Source organism: Lissotriton helveticus, chromosome 3_1 (assembly GCF_964261635.1).
Source record: "Lissotriton helveticus chromosome 3_1, aLisHel1.1, whole genome shotgun sequence".
Taxonomy (NCBI): Eukaryota; Metazoa; Chordata; class Amphibia; order Caudata; family Salamandridae; genus Lissotriton; species Lissotriton helveticus.
In genome coordinates this window covers 406,064,022-406,077,689 of record NC_136061.1, presented here as the reverse complement: position 1 = coordinate 406,077,689, position 13,668 = coordinate 406,064,022, and the positions used below count along the sequence as shown (strand labels likewise).

The 13,668-nt window shown below is 46.4% G+C and overlaps 1 protein-coding gene across 3 annotated transcripts in view; it reads left to right on the top strand.

The window, feature by feature from the left end:
- ORC2 (origin recognition complex subunit 2) overlaps positions 1-13,668 on the top strand; it is a 334,428-nt gene that overhangs the window by 85,402 nt on the left and 235,358 nt on the right. The gene's annotated exons all lie outside the window — the stretch shown is intronic.

The window sequence follows — 13,668 nt, the reverse complement described above, 5'->3', positions numbered from 1 at the left end:
GTCCTATTTATTAACATCAGGTTGGTTTGTGATAGTATTGGGGATATTTTATTCGAAAAGGGGGTAATATGTATCTTTGCCCAGTTGAATGGGATATTACTAGAGTTGCCACCAACTAGGTTGGTGGGTGAGGGCTTCATGAATACACCAACAAGGTGCCCGTGACAGAACTAATTAGAGTACTGCAACACTTTGGTCAACTTAAGCTAGTCCTCTTTGATTAATCATATATAAACCCTCGGGGACTCGGACTAGCTATCTAGTCCTCTCTCTCCCTCTTGTTACACGCATATTACTAGAGTTGTCTTCTGATTCCCATTTTTCTTCATATTTCTTTTGAGATTTGCGAGGTTGAGGTGATAGGAGTTTATATATTTTAGAATCTGTGTGTCCTGACTTTAGCAGCTGTGACATCTTTGAGAGTATGGACGGGTTGGAGGGTTTGATAGAGCGCGCCGTCAGGAGAGATTTTAGTTTTAAAAATGTATAAAAATCTATTGGATGTAGTCTGTGACGTGACTGAAGTGTGGAGAAAGACAAGGGAAGGGTTCCCTCAAAGAGGTCTTTGACTAGATTTATACAGTTTTTGGACCAACGTTCCCAATGGAACATCCCTCCTTCGATCTTCAAACTCGGGTTGCGCCTGAGAGAGGACAGGTTTGATTTATTAATAATTATTATTAATTTTTATTGTGGGGAGGTTTTCCAGTCATAGCATGGGGGGATATATCCATGGTGAGGAGAGCAGACAAGAGCACACCGTTGATGATTGATCTATCTAAGTCCAACCATTATGACACAAACTGTTGTGTAATCAGTCGGCGGAATCAGCCAGTTGCATCCCTATTTACAGAGATCCGCGTTTTGATAGTTCCTGAAGTTCGGAAGGCCCAGATCACCTTTGTATTTTGGTAATTGAAGTTTTTTCATAGATATTCTGGGTTTCTTACCTTGTCACAGGAATGTGTTAAAAAGCTTATAGATTTTACATAGGAACTCATTTGAGAACGTCATAAGTAAAATGCTGGCTAGATTGTTGACAAGAGGAGTAATCATCATTTTTAAGTCTCAGCTCTTCCCCACCATGTTAAAAATGTAGGTGACCAGCCATCTAACAACAAAGAGATTTTTTTGAAGATGGCATTCTCGTTGGTCTGAAGGGTAGTGATCAGGTCCTTTGTGAAATCCAAACCTAGGTATTTAAAACCACTTGGATGCTAAGGCCTATTCCATCGTTGCCATGTAATTTCCATTGAAATGAATGGCATTTCCATGACGAGCTGAGCTCGTCATGAGCGTCCAAGGAGTTAAAGCACTTTGGCTGCCATAAGAGACCAGAGTTACCCATAATTGCTTTTCACCTCCGTCTTATCTTTATTCAACCTGTACCCAGATACTGTAGCAAAGTCATCGATTGAGGACATAAGTGCTGGGATAGCACCTTCCGTATTCTCAGAGACAACCAACACGTCGACGGCATAAGCAGTAATTTTAACCGTACATTCGTTGAAGCGAATTCCTGTGATTTGTTGATTGTTCCTAGGGTGGAAAAGGAAAGGTTCAATTGCAAGGAGGAATAGAGAGGGTGAGAGAGGGCAGCCTTGCCTTGTGCCCTGATGTATTTTGAAGGGGGATGAGAGGCATCCTCCCGCTCTTACCCTGGCCGAGGGGTTAAAATATAGTGCCATTACCATGCGTTTAAAATGTTCACCCAAATTAAATTTGTCTAGTGTTGCTCCCAAGTAGGCCCAGTCAACTTTGTCGAAAGCCTACTCTGCATGCAATGTAATAGCGACTGTTAGTGAGTCAGTGAGTTTGGCTTTCTCTAGGACATGAGCGAGGATGCGAGTATTTTCACTAGATAGTCTGTTTTTTAAGAACCCAACTTGTGACGGGTGAATGAGTTTGGGTAAAAAAAATTGAAGGCGTTTGGCGAGGATCATAGCATAAATTTTGCAATCTAGGTTGATTAGGGAAATCGGTTTGTAGTTTTTTTTATATATATATTTCTTTTTATTAAACAGTTAGACGAAAACACAGTTGATTACAAGCAGGCAACTTCATCATTTCTCAGTGACATTGTATACAGTACAACATTCTACACAGTTATTATATTATTTAGATCAAGGGGTTTCAAGTGCATCAGTATCAAACTGTCGATCCGGCGGGAGACAAACATCGCCCCTGTAACGGTTCCATGCTTCCCATACCTTATTCCATTTCCAACGGCAGCCCCTGGCTATGTAGACTGATTTCTCCTTGAACATACACCAGTCTAGATCCTCCTTCCACCTCCCTATTTGTAGCGGCTGACTAGTGCCCCACTGTTGAGCGGTTTCGTTTCGCTATCATAAATGCTAACGTTGCCCATTGCGTGATGTAAGTGTTGAGATCCGTGGGTTCCCAGACATTTAGTATGCACCTCCGAGCCTCCGGCTGCAGGTCAGTCCCCAGGACCGCCCGCAATGTGTGATGGACATCTCTCCAATATGATTGTATATGTTGGCAGTGCCACAGTATGTGGATGAATGTTCCTAGCTCCCCACACCCCCTTCTGCACTCTCTGCCTTCTAATTGACCCATTCGAACCAGACAGGGTCCCGTAACATAAATCCTATGCAATATTTTAAGCTGCACTAACCTCAGCCTGGCCTGGATTGCAACCACTCGTGGGGAAGAGAACGTCTCCTGCCAGTCTTCATCATCAAGTTCTAGGCCATCTTCGTTCCATTTTCCTTTAATGCTCAGCAATGGATCTTCCATGTTGTTGATTAATTTCCTATACATGAGGGAAATGGTCTTCTCTGGGAGATGCCTGTCCAGCATCCTATCTTCCAGGGGGGATGCTTCTGGAAGTGTCGTATGACTAGGGATTTGGGTGAGTAGTGTGTGATGAAAGTACTCCGTATCTGTCAAGCTGAAGTGTATTTTGAGTGACTGAAATGTGTGGACTGTTCCCTCCACCTAAACATCTTTGATTCGCGAGATCGCGAGTGTGGGTTTGTTTTTCCCACTTCAGGTGTCTATTGACTGCATGCAATATCTGGACGGTTTGTGCCGTTGGACCGGTCAGCGGGAATCTATGGGGCCCAGCGTATAGTGCTCTAGTATACTCTCACCATGGGAGCTGCCACCTATCCATGGCATATCCGGGATCATTTGGGTGGCCATAGATCCCGTGGTTGATAGCCGCAAGCTGGGACGCCCAGTAGTAATTCTTTAGGGCAGACCTATTCCCCCATCATACCAGTTGAGAGTTAACTTTGAGAACGCTATGCGGGATCTGCCATCCCAGAGAAGCTGTCTCTGGAGATTCTCAATTTCTCTGAAGTAGGATGCCGGGACCGGATCCATTGTATTTTGGAGTGCATACAAGAACCTAGGCAGAGCCATCATTTTAAAAAAGGACCGCTCTACCCAGCATGGAGAGTGGAAGGGATTTCCAATGAGTGATGTCGTTCTTAAGTCTCTGCATGGGTGGGTCCAGATTACAGGTAAAGTGGAGTTTCGAATCTAGTGTTATGTAAATACCGAGATATCTAAAACCTTTAAGTGCAATTTGGATCGGGCAATTACTCGGAATGGCAGGCGGGTCATCCTGAAGGACGTAAAGTACCGATTTCGACCAGTTTACTGTGAAACCAGAGTATCTACCGAAGATTGCTAGCACCTCCAGAAGGCAGATCAATGATGCTCTCGGATTGGTGAGATAAAGCAGGATGTCATCCGCTTATAGGGATATCTTGTCTTCCCACTTGCAATCCACGTATGGATCGGTCCTGCCTGATCCACGCTGCCAGCAGCTCCAGTGCCGGTGCAAAAAGGAGCGGAGACAGGGGACAACCCTGTCGAGTGACCCTGCTCAGCTGGAAGTCTTGGGATTTGCGATTATTCACCACCACCCGGGCTATCGGGTCAGAGTACAGGAGGCGAATCCAGCCCATGAATTCCGGACCGAAGTACAATTTGCCCAGAACCGTAAATAAATAGGGCCACTCAACCATGTCAAACACCATGGTGGCGTCCAATGATACTAGGGCTGCCGGCTCCAGTATTGTTGGGGTTCTACCCAGCTCTCCATGTAATCGGCGCAGGTTGAGGGCTGTGTTACGATGAGGCATAAAGCCCGACTGATCTGGGTGGTAATGACTTTAATCAAGCGTGTCGCTAGAAATTTTGCAAGAACTTTGGGCTCCACATTCAGAAGCTATATTGGCCTATAGGATGCGCAGATGTTTCTGGGTTTGCCTTATTATATATGACCACTATGTTGGCTACTTGTTGGTCATATGGGAGCATTCCCTTCTCCTTACATGGAACGGATGTAGGGGGCGAGCTTATTAGATCTCAGTTTATATAGTTCAATGGGGATACCGTTGGGTCCTGAAGCTTTCCCTGAATGCACGCATCTGATCGCCTGTGCCACCTCATCGTCCGTCAATGGGGATTCCAGTTAATCACTGTTTTCGCCCGAGAGCGTGGGTAGTTTGATATCCCTAATCATCTCGCTGTTTTCTTCTACAGTGACCCAGCCAGTCGTACTATATACCGTCCAATAGTCATCAGCAAACGCGTCTGCAATGGCCTGCAGGTCTGTAGTAGTACTGGAATCGTTTCCCTGCACCTCGTGCACCAGTCTCAACGCCACTCCCATCTGTCTAGCCAAGCAATCAGCTTTCCGGCCTTATCTCCGTGCTCGTAGATTCTACCCTGTACCTCTCTACTCTGCGTCCTGGCTCTATCCCTGGCGATGCTGTGGAACTCGTCTTACCTTGACCACAAGAGGTGAAGGCCCTCAGGGGTTACCGCTCGGGCTATTTCCTCTTCTGATTTTAACACGTCCTCCTTTGCTCTTTCAAGTTCAGCTTGTCTTTCCCTCTTTTTCCCTGCAATCAAGGAGAGCGTCTCTCCCCGGATAACTGTTTTGTATGCCTCCCACAAGGTCTGTGCGGAGTCAACCGTACCCTCATTTTCTTAAAAATAGCTATCAGTGGCTTTTGCAATGTTCATCCGTGTAGTCGGATCTTTCAAGTACCAGGGATTAATGGGGGCTAATCTACCGATGCTAACGTGGTCTAATTCCATCCTTATAATAGTAAATAACAGGCCCAGGCAATTAGAAAAATTTTCAAAAAACAGCATATTAAGCATATGTCATCTTATACCAATTAATACAAGAAAAATCATTTTTCTTGTATTAATTGGTATAAGATGTCATATGCTTAATATGCTGTTTTTTAAAAATTTGTACAACGGTTTTTAACCCAATTTTTATGAAATGTATTAAAATTCATGACTTTTTGTAATTAGTAGTTCACTTTTGTTATTTACTTGTTTACATTGTCTTGTGTTTCTAATTGCCTGGGCCTGTTATTTACTATTACATGTTTTACCCTGACCCAGGAATTTGATCCAATTTTCAGGGGTCCTTGTTACTTGCAACTAATTCCATCCTTAGCCACACCGGGGAGTGATCTGAAATGCCCCGCTCCAGATGACTCACCTCAAGGAAGGCATGGGCCTGCGCAGCCGGGACAAGGATATAGCCTATGCGTGACAAGCTGTGGTGAGCGCCAGATATGTGGGTGTGTTGTGTTCTGCCTGGGTTGTGTGTCCTCCAGCCATCTACCAGTCCCATTGTGTCTAAGAAGTCAGGTAGCCACCTCTGAGCGGGTCTAATTGCACAAGGCAGATGTCGGTCCAGTTCCCCAGCCATCACCGCATTGAAGTCTCCACCAAGCACCAAGAGTCCCAGTGGAAATATCAAGACGGTCGAGCTCAGGTCTTTAAATGTTTCCGTCTGTAGGTCAGGCGGGACATAGATTGAGACGAGCGTAGCTGTCTTCCCTTCCCATTGCCCCGAAACCCCTATATACGTACCACACTTGTCGACCATGTGGCCTGTATTGTGAAAGGGAATTAATTTTTGATCAGTATGCCCACCCCTCGTGAACCAGAGGTAAATCCTGCTTGTGCCACCAGTTTAAACCCTCCCCTATGTAAGGCCATGCAATTGTTTCCAATTAGGTGCGTTTCCTGTAAAAGGATCACATCTGGGGGGTGTCTTCTGATGGACTGGTTGACCATTCCTCTCTTTATTTTGTTCCCCAGTCCATTCACATTCCAACTGAGAACGCTAACCCCCGATCCCTGTCTACCGCTCGTCATTATGTCTCTGTGAAAGTCGCTCTTGCACTGCATGCACCTTTGATGGTGTTGCAACAATTAAAATTATAAACAATTACAATCGAGATCGAGAAACATTATACATCCCTCCCAACTCCCCCCCCCAAGCCCCCTCCCTGTACCCCTGCTCACGGTGTCAGCCCATTACAAACTGGCAGAGTGCCTGTTGTCCTACATACAAACACTAACTAATAACTAAAGGTAGTAAAGCGGAGGAAGGCCGGCACTCTATCCCCCCACCCCCCAAGTCCGTGTCTACATAAACAAATTGTTCCCTGAAGATCGTACAAAGTTTGCGTCCAATCGTGGGGCTCCTGGCCCCTATACCTGACCATTGTTCATCAATCATCTCCGCTGGTTCTCATTCTTGTTCCTGTGTCGCCCGCTCCCCTCCATGATCACGTGTCCCAAACTACTGGGGGGACGACTGTCCAGCCAGTCAGATGCTACTTCTGGATTGTCGAAAAACCATGCTCTACCCTCAACCTCAACCTCAACTTGCAGTCTCGCTGGGAACATCATGGCATATTTCAGTCCTTTGTCCCTAAGTTTCTTCTTGACATCGAGAAAGTTTCGACACTGTCTGAAGTCGGGAAAGGAGGAGAGGGTGGCATTCTCATAGCGAAAGGGGGCGCAGCACTGGCGGCCTGCAGGATAGCGTCTCCGTCTCTAAAGTTTAGGACCCATGCAATCATCAGTCGCGGGGGTGCCCCGGGGTTAGGTCGCCCACCTGGGACCCCATGCGCACGTTCAATTGAAAAATTTACCACGTCCCTTGGGCTTGAGGTGCTTTAAGATAAGCTCCTCCAAGAACAGCTCAGGGGCCGGGCCTTCTGATTTTTTGGGCGGGCACTCCCAGGATGCGGATGTTATTGCGCCTTTGTCTGCCTTCTAGTCGTCTAGCTTCCGTTCGGCTGTATCACAGAAAGATTTCAGGTCTCGTACCTCCTGCTGGAGCTGTGTCACATCCTCCATCAAGCTAGCCGTCTTTATGTCTAGTGATTTGACTTTTTCGTTGACCTTGGTAAGGTCAGCTTGAATAAGATTCACCTCTATGGAGACCGTGTCTAGTTTATGATCTAAGGACTCCATTTTTTGCCCTAAAGACGATCTGACCCCGTCAATGGCCTCCATAACGTCCTGCAAGGTCAATTCCGAAGAATGGCTCATGGAGTCTTCCCCCCCCCCCCCCCCCCCCCCCGCAGTGGCGTGTGGAGAATCCGTTGGCGTTGGTGAGCCTTTAGGCAGAGTATAATGATCTAGTTTGTTAGTCTGGACCTGCTGCATGCCCTTGGTCATTCTAGACTGATTCTTATGTATATCAGGCTTGTTCGCCATGTGGAGGCCATGTCCCAATGCTCACCAGTGGCGCCTGCTCAGGGGTCCCCGTTTTCACGATCTGTTGCCTGCAAGAACACGGGGTGCCTTTCACGCGGGGTGCCTTTCACGCGGGGACTGGCCCAGGGCGGCGACCAGACCGGTAGCACTCTGGTGACACAGGTAGAGTCCAGCAAATGCGCTGAATGAGGGTGTCTCCGATCACCTCGGATCGCACAATAGAGCCTAGGTTCCGAGCATCTGGCGTCTCACCCTCAGCTCGGGAGGCAGTGTTTTTTATTGCAGTGGATTATCCAGTAGAGGGGGGGGGGAGAAGTTCTTCACACTAGTCAGATACCTGTTGGTAGGGGGATCTCTGACTGCTTCTCTGCATTGCGCCTGGTGCCTTTTACCCCTGCACTTACGATGACAGCGCCGCCACTGCCTCTCACTGGCACCGGGTCCACCTCACTTCTGTGTGAAATCGGGCAGGATGACTGTCGTGCGTCCGGTATAGCGTCGCGGGAAAGGGAAGGTGTATAATCACGGCCTCTGCCGCGCCGTGTCCCACTGCTTCCCAGGGGGTGGGGGGACAGCGAGAGCCACTCCGCTCCGGTCACGCCGCCGCAACACGGCGGGCTCCGGCGATGCTGCGTCACAGAGGTACTTTTCAAATTTGGCTCCGGAGGGGAGCAGGCGCCAGAAGGGGGATATCAGGGGGGAACTCTTTTCGCTTTACGGGCAACAGGATTCAGGGTGTTGATAGAAGGTGATACTGGCTCGACCGGCAGCTTCCGGTCAGGGCTGCCGAGATCGTTTCCCTCTGTGGAGGCTCTCGCTTTCTTCCTCCAACCAGGTCCAATCTTGCGGGACCCGTAGCTCCGGTTCCCAGCAATGGTTCCCAGCAATGTTGCGAAACCGGGTTTTCGTCCAGTGGCAGCGCTATCGTCTCTCTCCCGGTTGCCGTTCTTCAGGGGCAGGATAATGGACAGGATATCGGAACCAGGGGATGGTAGTGACAGAGCCGAGGTTTCACGCGGCCATCTTTGTCCGGCACTAGGCGCCTCCCCTCGGTCTGTAATTTTTAGGTAGCGTAGGGTCCTTCCCCTCTCTGGGAATTATGCCTATAATGGCCTCTGCTGGTGTCCCATTAATCTGACCAGAGTCACTAAATTAATTAAGTAGATTTAACAGTGGAGGAGTCAATGTAGAGGAGAAGCACTTGTAGAATTTGGCACCAAAGCTATCAGGTCCCGGAGCTTTCCCTACTTTCAGGGTCCTTATTGAGCTTTCAATTTCTGACGTAGTAATGGAGCTGTTTATTTCAGTTTTTTTATCTTCAGAGAGGGCAGGTAATATACATTTATCTAAGTATTCATGTGTTTTTGTGTTATCTGTATCCTGGTTCTCACTATACAGGTCTTTATAGAAATCCTTAAAGGTTTCTGTAATTTTGTCAGGGTCAGAGTGTGCCATACCATTTTGTCTATTAGGTTTTTAATTGTGTACTTTTGCATTTTAAACTTTAAGTATGAGGCTAAGCTCTTTCCTGCTTTATTGGATTCACATAACCTGATGCTCTTTTGTTTAGTGAACCAAATTCCTGCTCTATCACTGACTATTTTTTATACTCGTATTTCTTCCTCACTATTTCATTCATTACTTGCGAATCTCTGGACATTACATGTTTTTCCTCTAACATGGCAATCTTTCTCCAACTTCTCAAGATTACTGTTGCTGTCCCTATTCATGGCAGATCTAATTTTAATGATCTCCCCTCTGACGACGCTCTTCAAAGCCTCCCACCTTGTTAAGTCCGACGTGTCTCCTATTTTGTTAACTGTAAGAAAGTTCTGTATCGCGCTATCAATTGTCTATGATACCCTTTTTCTAGGACTTCGTTATTGAGTCTCCACAGAGGTTGTTTTTTGGAAGGCTTTGGGTCAGAAATGGATAGGCTAATGCATGAGTGGCCTGAGATCACCCTTGGTTCTATCGAGGTTTGTTCGATCCTGTTTAGGGCGTTATTTGATATAAGTAGGTAATCAATGCGTGAGTAGGAGTTATGTGGGGATGAGTAGAAAGTATATTCTCTCCCAGTGGGGTTTTGTAGCCTCCATGTGTCTATCAAATTGAAGCGGGTGCAGAGATTTATAAGGGCTTTGTGGGAGTTATTGGCGCAAAAAGGGCAGTGTGAGTCCCTATCTAAAGCCAGGTCCATGGGCAGGTTAAAATCTCCAGCTAGTATGTGCATAGCAGTGTCTGGGATTGTGTCAGTTTGTTTACTTAGGTCCTCCCAGACATAAATATTAGTAATGTAAAATTCTGTATTGTCCCTTTAGTATCAGATATGCTTGTCTCTATATCAATGTTTGATATTGTAGGAAGGTAGATCCCTGACTATGGTTGCCCCCAACTTTTTGCCTGGTGTTTTGCTGGTTTTCTGACTTAGTTGACCTGGGACCCTGCTATTCAGGGCACCAGGCCTACTGCTCTCTCTGTAAAATGGATTCCATGTACCTTAGGTACCTAGGGCAGGACTTAGTCGCGTGCCAGCCCCTTTTTACAGGATAAAGGTAGGAACTGGCCCCCTTCCAAATCAGATCATCTTTGAATCCTGAAACTACTTTCCACGAAAGGAACTCAAGACTTCTTCCTAAGATTTCTCCCTTGTGACTAAGGAGTAGTCACCCTGCATCCGCAGGCACCATCTTAAAGAACACTGCGGTCTGCTGCAAGTCTCTCCTCCGGATCAAGACTGCCCAGCTCGACGAGAACCGGCTTCCCTGGCACCTCTGACCTCTACCTACATCATCAGTCACGCTGAGATTCGTGGGTGTGACGAGACCTCGAGGGACCGGCCATCTTCAAGACTGCACGACTTCTGCACAGCAAGCCCGCCGAGTAATTTCCTGGCGAGTGCTTTGGGGTCCGAGAAGCCCCGACCCTGAGCAGCTCCAGCACCGAAGTGCAGCCTCCCAGCATCTCCACGATCTGCGTGGGGCCCTTCTGCTTTTTGCTGCTCACCGCGTTGTTTGGCTACTAGCCCACTGGCTTGTGGCCTTCTGAACGACGCCCGACGACATCACTGCTGCTAGTCTGGTTGCTCCAGACTGGCCCTTGCTTCCCTCCATCGGAGAAGTACCCTGGACCCTCCTGGTCCGGCTAAGACGCCATTTTAGGTCCACCGCGTGGGCCTTGCATTTGCCAAGACTTGTTGCCTAATCCCGGGTCCAGCGACGTCGACAGCAAGAACCTTCGTGGGACAGCTCGCACCTCCATCCTGGTCGCCGACAACGCCTCCTGGTCCGAGAGACTGCAGAGCCCAGCAGCGCCCACTCACCTGACTGCGGTGACTTCGCCCGGTGCCATCCTGGTGCCCACTTAATCACTGGCTAGTGATTCAAGAACTTGGTCCCCTCTGCTTTCAGGTTTTCTTCTTCCCTGATCCAGGCTTGGATCCATCGAACTTTCCTTCACTGGTCGCCTGCCAGCAACTTCCTTCTTCCAGGCTCCTGGTCCGGCAACGAGATTCCCGACGTCTTTTCAGACCTATGCAGCTGCAGCCCCTGGGCTAGGTAACTTCGGCACTTCGGTGTCCCAGCATAGCCTCACTAGCCTAGGGTCAGGATCCACTGTCGTTTTCTCCCTACCAGGTCGGGTTCGCCCGTGAACACTAACTTTGCCTTTACTAGCTTCCATAGACTTTGTCCCGCATCCCGCGTGAGGGTGCACACTCTGCACCCGAGTCCCCTAGGTCTCCTAGAAGTAATCTAACGATTCTATAGTCAAGTCCTAGCGATTCCAAAGCCTATTAGTACTGTACTTACCTGCTAGTAATTTCGCATTCCACTTTTAAAGTATATGGTTTTTCGTGCCCCTCGGGCATTTGTGTATAACGTGCTAACTTAAGTATTTTCGTAAGAGTTTTGTTGTGTGCCTAGCACCCTGTCCTCATAAAGAGTACAGGGTTGTTGTGATTCTAATAAATACACTGTTTATTTTCATAACACTTGTGTGGTGTCCTTTCACTGGGTGTTCAAGGGGTAATGTGATGGTAAAACAGCTGGCTTAACACGCCCTCTAGAGTCTTAGCCTTAGACTGCTCGTATCCATGCTACTAGGATAGCTGGTCTATAAGGTTGACTTACAACCAATCATCAATAAGGGTTGTTTGGACTGATATATAGTGATCACTAGAATAGTGAACACTGCACATCAGGCCAACTTCTCACAGATATTTTAGCTACTAAAGTCAGGACACCGTTTTTCTTCCCTATTGCCTCCGAGCCAGCGACGTCACTATAATACCCATTTCTAAGTGAATTAAACTATTTTGTTTGTGGATGTAGTCTAGGATCTTTCTCCTTTTGATAGGGTGGTTTAAGCCCTTAACATTCAGTGAGACTATCTTTAGGCTATTATGGCTTGGAGTACCTGGAGAATTTTGCGACATCATAATTCTATTAAAAAGATTGCTATTGATTTTTTTACTCTTGAGTAAGGTTTGTGCGGTTTATGAGGTGTCTGAAGTTTACTCACTATGTGGGAAGAGAATAGATTATTCACTTGTGCTTGCCGTGAAGTTAGTGGACACAGTTGCACTGAGTTGATTCGCTTTCTGTGACATGTAACATATAACATGGTCTACCATTCAGAGCGTTGTTCTCTTTGTTATATTTTCTGCAAACAGGATAATCGTAGCGGAACTTCGCATACAGGAATAATAGGTACATTGCATAGAAAATGAATAGAGTAGCATTATGTACTGTAAAGTAGCACCATGTACTTGAATAATTATCCTGGAACTTAGATAAGATGATTACAACATTTGCTTCGTGTATACAGGACATACCTTACAGTGTAGTACCTTCCAAAGTAGTATCACCTGTATGTGAAGGGCTAACACTGCGACAGTTACTACAAGAAACATGACATGAGGAAAGAGGCAAGGCACTTGAGAAAAAAGGAAAATATGGCAAAAATAGCAAATAAAGATAAGTAAAATGAGAAAAACAAGATCTAAAACCCCCAACCGCACCCCTAACCCACCCACCCTACCCCGACAGTAGATGACTGGCGTGGTGAGAAGGGAAGAGAGCTCCCCTCCCATGGGAGCCAGGTAAAATATCTTGAACGCATAATGGTTACTTGTGGTGTAAGGAATAAAGGAAGACTACAGAGTCTAAAAACTAAGAACTGAGTGTGAGCAAGATGTGATGTGGACTATTGCAATACCTGATGTACTGCTAGTCTATGTATTGTCTACTGTTTTCTACTGTTTCCGCCATTATGTGCTTTACATTGCATAAGCTTGCATATATTGGCATATTGTCAGTCTAACATAGAGTAGATTGAGTGGCAAACTTAACCGTTGCGCGATACTACGCATTACACTACGTATTACACTACTAATGAACAATAAAAGATTGTCTTAACTATTTAAACAAAACCAAGCGAATTGTTGAGTTATATTAAACACTGAGAATAGATGTCAGGGTCGTACAGGCATATACATATACTGTGCTTCAGATATATTTACCGTTTTGACGCTTTCACTCCTTTTGGTTGTCGATAATGAAATTGTATTGGTTTGAAGAAGAAATAGTGTGACAGGAAACGTGCAGAACTGTAAGTGAAGCAACAAGGGTAGATCGAATAGAAAAAGGAATTCAAGGAATATTGTAGAGGGACTGAGAAACAGAACATGGTAAAGGAGACCCATCTAAAGTGTGATGGGACAGACAATAAAGCTATGTGGAGGATTTGGCTTGGAAACTGGGGGAGAAGAACAGGGAACATGTATGAGTAAAACAGGAAATTGTGTAGTGAAGGACATTAGTGTAACATGGAGCATGATATGAAATCTCAGAACACAATAGTTTAGCAAAAAAAACCTCAGAACTGAGTAGGAACAAAAAGAAAATCTTGGGTAGGGGTGAGAGGAAACAGGAATTGGAAATGGGACAGGAGCGGAAAGCTGGTAACAAGGAGTATTTTTAAAGTTCACGGAGGTTACGAACAGGCCTAATGTTTTCTACTTGCCTTTCTGTGCTTCACAATTCATCACTCAAATGTCCATGAAAACGTAACATTCAATCCTTTGTACCATTAATGCACCAGCATTCGGCCCTATCGGGGTCTGAAATGATGAGTGAGTAGCGT